Raw genomic sequence first — 6,281 nt, 5'->3', positions numbered from 1 at the left:
AGATCTTGAGGTGTCAAGGCATTTACATCCCTGCACCAATTTAGGCATGCAAAATGCCCTTGCACACAACTCTGGGCGTTCAGCGCCAGGTTGGTGCCCATTTTGGGCGTTCAACGCCCATTTGTTGCCATTTCTGGCGTTGAACGCCAGAACCATGCTTGTTCTGGGCGTTCAGTACCAGGATGCTGCCCATTTTGGGCGTTCAGCGCCAGAACCATGCTCTGTTCTGGCGTTGAACGCCAGGCAGGTGCTTCCTCCAGGGTGTGATTTTTCTTCTGCTGTTTTTGATTCCGTTTTCAATTTTTATATTTATTTTGTGACTCCACATGATCATGAACCTATAAAGACATCTAACTAAGAAAAATATAGTTAGATAAATAAAAATTGGGTTGCCTCCCAACAAGCGCTTCTTTAATGTCAATAGCTTGACAGTGGGTTCTCATGGAGCCTCACAGATGTTCAGAGCATTGTTGAGACTCTCCAACACCAAACTAAGAGTTTGGATATGGGAGTTCAATACCAAACTTAGAGTTTGGTTGTGGCCTCCCAACACCAAACTTAGAGTTTGACTGTGGGGGCTTTGTTTGACTCTGCTTTGAGAGAAGCTTTTTCTGCTTCCTCTCCATGGATGCAGAGAGAGATCCTTGAGTTGTAAACACAAGGTTGTCCTCATTCAATTGAAGGATTAATTCTCCTCTATCCACATCAATCACAGCTCTTGCTGTGACTAGGAAAGGTCTTCCTAGGATGATGGATTCATCCTCTTCCTTCCCAGTATCCAGGACTATGAAATCAGCAGGGATGTAAAGGTCTTCAACCTTTACTAACACATCCTCTACTTCTCCATATGCCTGTTTTCTTGAATTGTCTGCCATCTCTAATGAGATTTTAGCAGCTTGCACCCCATAGATTCCCAGTTTCTCTATTACAGAGAGGGGCATGAGGTTTATTCCTGAACCAAGGTTACACAAAGCCTTAAAGATCATGGTGCCTATGGTACAAGGTATTATGAACTTTCCAGGATCCTGTCTCTTCTGTGGCAATGTCAGTTGATCCAGATCACTTAGTTCATTGATGAACAGGGGAGGTTCAATTTCCCAAGTATCAATACCTAATAATTTGGCATTCAGCTTCATGATTGCACCAAGGAACTTGGCAGCTTGCTCTTCAGTAACATCCTCATTCTCTTCAGAAGAGGAATACTCATCAGAGCTCATAAAGGGCATAAGGAGATTCAATGGAATCTCTATGGTCTCTAGATGAGCCTCAGAGTCCTTTGGTTCCTCAGAGGGAAGCTCCTTATTGATCATTGGACGTCCCAGGAGGTCTTCCTCCTTGGGATTCACGTCCTCCTCTCCTTCTTTGGGTTCGGCCATGGTGCTTATGTCAATGGCCTTGCACTCTCCTTTTGGGTTCTCTTCTGTATTGCTTGGGAGAGTACTAGGAGGGATTTCAGTGATCCTCTTACTCAGCTGGCCCACTTGTGCTTCCAAATTTCTAATGGAAGACCTTGTTTCATTCATGAAACTCACAGTGGCCTTGGACAGATCAGAGACTAAGTTTGCTAAATTAGAAGTATTTTGTTCAGAGTTCTCTGTCTGTTGCTGAGTGGATGATGGAAAAGGTTTATTATTGTTAAACCTGTTTCTTCCACCATTATTAAAGCCTTGTTGAGGCTTTTGATCCTTCCATGAGAAATTTGGATGATTTCTCCATGATGAGTTATAGGTGTTTCCATAAGGTTCACCTAAGTAATTCACCTCTGCTATTGCAGGGTTTTCAGGATCATAAGCTTCTTCTTCAGGAGAAGCCTCTTGAGTACTGTTGGATGCAGCTTGCATTCCATTCAGACTCTGAGAAATCATATTGACTTGATGAGTCAATATTTTGTTCTGAGCCAATATGGCATTCAGAGTATCAACTTCAAGAACTCCCTTCTTCATAGGTGTCCCATTATTCACAGGATTCCTCTCAGAAGTGTACATGAACAGGTTATTAGCAACCATGTCAATGAGTTCTTGAGCTTCTGCAGGCGTTTTCTTTAGGTGAATGGATCCACCTGCAGAAGTGTCTAGTGACATCTTTGATAGCTCAGATAAACCATCATAGAATATATCCAGGATGGTCCATTCTGAAAGCATGTCAGAAGGACACTTTTTGGTCAACTATTTGTATCTTTCCTAAGCTTCATAGAGGGATTCACCTTCTTTCTGTTTGAAAGTTTGAACATCCACTCTAAGCTTGCTTAGCTTTTGAGGAGGAAAGAACTTGGCTAAGAAAGCCGTGACCAGCTTATCCCAAGAGTTCAGGCTATCTTTAGGTTGAGAGTCCAACCATATTCTAGCTCTGTCTCTTACAGCAAAAGGGAAAAGCATGAGCCTATAGACTTCAGGATCTACTCCATTAGTCTTAACAGTATCACATATCTGCAAGAATTCAGTTAAGAACTGAAAAGGATCTTCATATGGAAGTCCATAAAACTTGCAGTTCTGCTGCATCAGAGAAACTAATTGAGCTTTCAGCTCAAAGTTGTTTGCTCCAATGGCAGGAATGGAGATGCTTCTTCCATGTAAATTGGAATTAGGTGCAGTAAAGTCACCAAGCATCCTCCTTGCATTATTATTATTTTCGGCTGCCATCTCCTCTTCCTGTTCGAAAATTTCAGAAAGGTTATCTCTGGATTGTTGTAATTTAGCTTCTCTTAATTTTCTCTTCAGAATCCTTTCAGGTTCTGGTTCTGCTTCAACAAGAATATTCTTGTCCTTACTCCTGCTCATATGACAAAGAAGAGGGTACAAAAAAAAAAATAATAATAATATGGATCATTTATACCACAATATAGAGGTCCTTGTGTTAGTAGAAGAAAAGAAGAAAAAATCTGAACTCAGAGAAAGAGAGGGTTCGGATTTTTGGTGGTGTGAGGAAGAGATGTTAGTAGATGAATAAATAAATAGAGGGAGATGATAGAAAAGGAATTTTTGAAAATAATTTTTGAAAAAGAGTTAGTGATTTTTGAAAATAGTTTTTGAAAAATGTTAGTAATTTTCGAAATTTAAGATTTTAAAAATTAAAATAATTAGTTAATTAAAAAGAAATTTTGAAAAAGGGGGAAGATATTTTTGAAAATTAGAGAGAGAGAGTTAGTTAGGTAGTTTTGAAAAAGATAAGAAACAAACAAAAAGTTAGTTAGTTATTTGAAACAAATTTTGAAAAGATAAGAAGTTAGGAAGTTAGAAAAGATATTTTGAAATCAAATTTTTGAAAAAGATAAGATGAGAAGATATTTTTGAAAAGATATGATTGAAGTTAGTTTTGAAAAAGATTTTATTTTTAAAATCACAATTAATGACTTGATTCACAAGAAATCACAAAATATGATTCTAGAACTTAAAGTTTGAATCTTTCTTAACAAGCAAGTAACAAACTTGAAATTTTTGAATCAAAACATTAATTGTTATTGTTATTTTCGAAAATTTGATATAAAAATAAGAAAAATATTTTTGAAAATTATTTTTGGAATTTTCGAAAATAACTAAGAGATTTGAAAAAGATTTGATTTTTGAAAAAGATTTTGAAAAAGATAAGATTTTCAAATTGAAAATTTGATTTGACTCATAAGAAACAACTTGATTTAAAAAATTTTTGAAAAAGTCAACTCAAATTTTCGAATTTGATGAGAGAAAAAGAGAAAGATATTTTTTTTATTTTTGAATTTTTTAATGATGAGAGAAAGAAACAAGAAAAATGATGCAATGCATGAGAATTTTAGATCAAAACAGGTGATGCATGCAAGAATGCTATGAATGTCAAGATGAACACCAAGAACACTATGAAGATCATGATGAACACCAAGAACATATTTTTGAAAAATTTTTAATGCAAAGAAAACATGCAAGACACCAAACTTAGAAATCTTTAATGCTTAGGCACTAAGAATTCAAGAATGCATATGAAAAACACCATACAACACAAAACAAAAAATCATCAAGATCAAACAAGAAGACTTACCAAGAACAACTTGAAGATCATGAAGAACACTATGAATGCATGAAATTTTTGAAAAATGCAAGATGCACATGCAATTGACACCAAACTTATAACATGACTCAAGACTCAAACAAGAAACACAAAAATATTTTTGATTTTTATTATTTTCTAATTTTTTGGATTTTTTCGAAAATTAATTGAAAAAGGAAAATAAGAATTCCAAAATTTTTAATATGAATTCCAGGAATCTTGCATTCTTAGTCTAAAGCTTCAGTCCAGGAATTATACATGGCTCACTAGCCAGCCAAGCTTTCAATGAAAGCTCCGGTCCAAAACACTAGACATGGCCAATGGCCAGCCAAGCTTCAGCAAGATATCAGAATATACTGCTCATTACTTATCAAATATGTAACTTGCCTCTATGCTGATGGTTTGGAAGCCTCAGTCCAAAAGAATTTAGACATGACTTTGCAGCCAGCTAGGTTTCACATGCTTCATGAAACACTAGAATTCATTCTTAAAAATTTTGAAGCCATAGAATAATTTATTTTTGAAAACATTATTTTTATTATTAATTAATATTTTTTTTTTCGAAAACAAAAGAAAATTTTTTTTTTTGAAAGATTTTTGAAAAATTTTTGAAAACAAAACAAAAAGAAAGTTACCCAATCTGAGCAACAAGATGAACCGTCAGATGTCCAAACTCGAACAATCCCCGGCAACGGCGCCAAAAACTTGGTGTTGTTGCCGGATCAAACTTGGCACTGATGTTACCGGACCAAAAGCTTGCCGAAAACTCAAACAATCCCCGGCAACGGCGCCAAAAACGGATGCACAGAACCCTGGTCTAAACATATCTTCACAACTTCGCATAACTAACCAGCAAGTGCACTGGATCGTCCAAGTAATACCTTACGTGAGTAAGGGTCGAATCCCACGGAGATTGTCAGTATGAAGCAAGCTATGGTCACCTTGTAAATCTCAGTCAGGCGGATATCAAATGGTTATGGAGTTTTTGAAAATAATATAATAAAATAGGGATAGAAATACTTATGTAATTCATTGGTGAGAATTTCAGATAAGCGAATGGAGATGCTTTCGTTCCTCTGAACCTTTGCTTTCCTGCTATCTTCTTCCAATCAGTCTTGCTCCTTTCCATGGCTGGCTTTATGTGATACATCACCATTGTCAATGGCTACTTTCCGTCTTCTCTCGGGAAAATGATCCAAATGCCCTGTCACGGCACGGCTAATCGTCTGGAGGCATCACCCTTGCCAATGGCTTCATCTTATCCTCTCAGTGAAAATGGTCAACGCACCCTGTCACAGCACGGCTATTCATCTGTCGGTTCTCGATCATGCTGGAATAGGATTTACTATCCTTTTGCGTCTGTCACTAACGACCAGCAATCGCGAGTTTGGAGCTCGTCACAGTCATTCATACATTGAATCCTACTCGGAATACCACAGACAAGGTTTAGACCTTCCAGATTCTCTTGAATGCCGCCATCATTCTGGCTTACGCCATGAAGATTCTGATTAAGAGATCTAGGAGATACTCATTCAGTCGAAGGTAGAACGGAAGTGGTTGTCAGGCACGTGTTCATAGGGAATGATGATGATTGTCACGTTCATCACATTCAGATTGAAATACGAATGAATATCTTAGAAGCTAAACAAGATGAATTGAATAGAAAACAGTAGTACTTTGCATTAATCTTTGAGGAACAGCAGAGCTCCACACCTTAATCTATGGAGTGTAGAAACTCTACCATTAAAAATACATAAGTGAATGTCCAGGCATGGCCGAGAGGCCAGCCCTCAAACGTGATCTAAGATAGCATACAACTGATCAAAGATATCTAATACAATAGTAAAAGGTCCTATTTATAATAAACTAGCTACTAGGGTTTACAGAAGTAAGTAATTGATGCATAAATCCACTTTCGGGGCCCACTTGGTGTGTGCTTGGGCTGAGCTTGAGTTTGCACGTGTAGAGGTCCTTCTTGGAGTTGAACGCCAGCTTTTGTGCCAGTTTGGGCTTTCAACTCTGGTTTTGGCTCCTTTTCTAGCGCTGGACGCCAGATTTGGGCAGAAAGATGGCGTTGAACGCCAGTTTACGTCGTCTATTCTTGGCCAAAGTATGGACTACTATATATTTCTGGAAAGCCCTGGATGTCTAATTTCCAACGCAATTGGAAGCGCACCATTTCAAGTTCTGTAGCTCCAGAAAATCCACTTTGAGTGCAGGGAGGTCAGAATCCAACAGCATCAGCAGTCCTTCTTCAACCTCTG

General features: G+C 37.7%; 1 non-coding gene across 1 annotated transcript; it reads left to right on the top strand.

Annotated features, from left to right (window-relative positions):
• Positions 1-2,135: 2,135 nt before the first annotated feature.
• LOC112761069 (small nucleolar RNA R71) lies at positions 2,136-2,243 on the top strand. Its single transcript, XR_003181480.1, has one exon. It is a non-coding gene; the product is annotated as a small nucleolar RNA R71 (small nucleolar RNA).
• The last annotated feature ends 4,038 nt before the right edge of the window (positions 2,244-6,281 follow it).

The sequence above is a fragment of the Arachis hypogaea genome, chromosome 16 (genome assembly GCF_003086295.3).
Source record: "Arachis hypogaea cultivar Tifrunner chromosome 16, arahy.Tifrunner.gnm2.J5K5, whole genome shotgun sequence".
Taxonomy (NCBI): domain Eukaryota; kingdom Viridiplantae; phylum Streptophyta; class Magnoliopsida; order Fabales; family Fabaceae; genus Arachis; species Arachis hypogaea.
The sequence above is the reverse complement of the archived record's forward strand: the minus strand, read 5'-3'. Positions and strand labels throughout refer to the sequence as shown.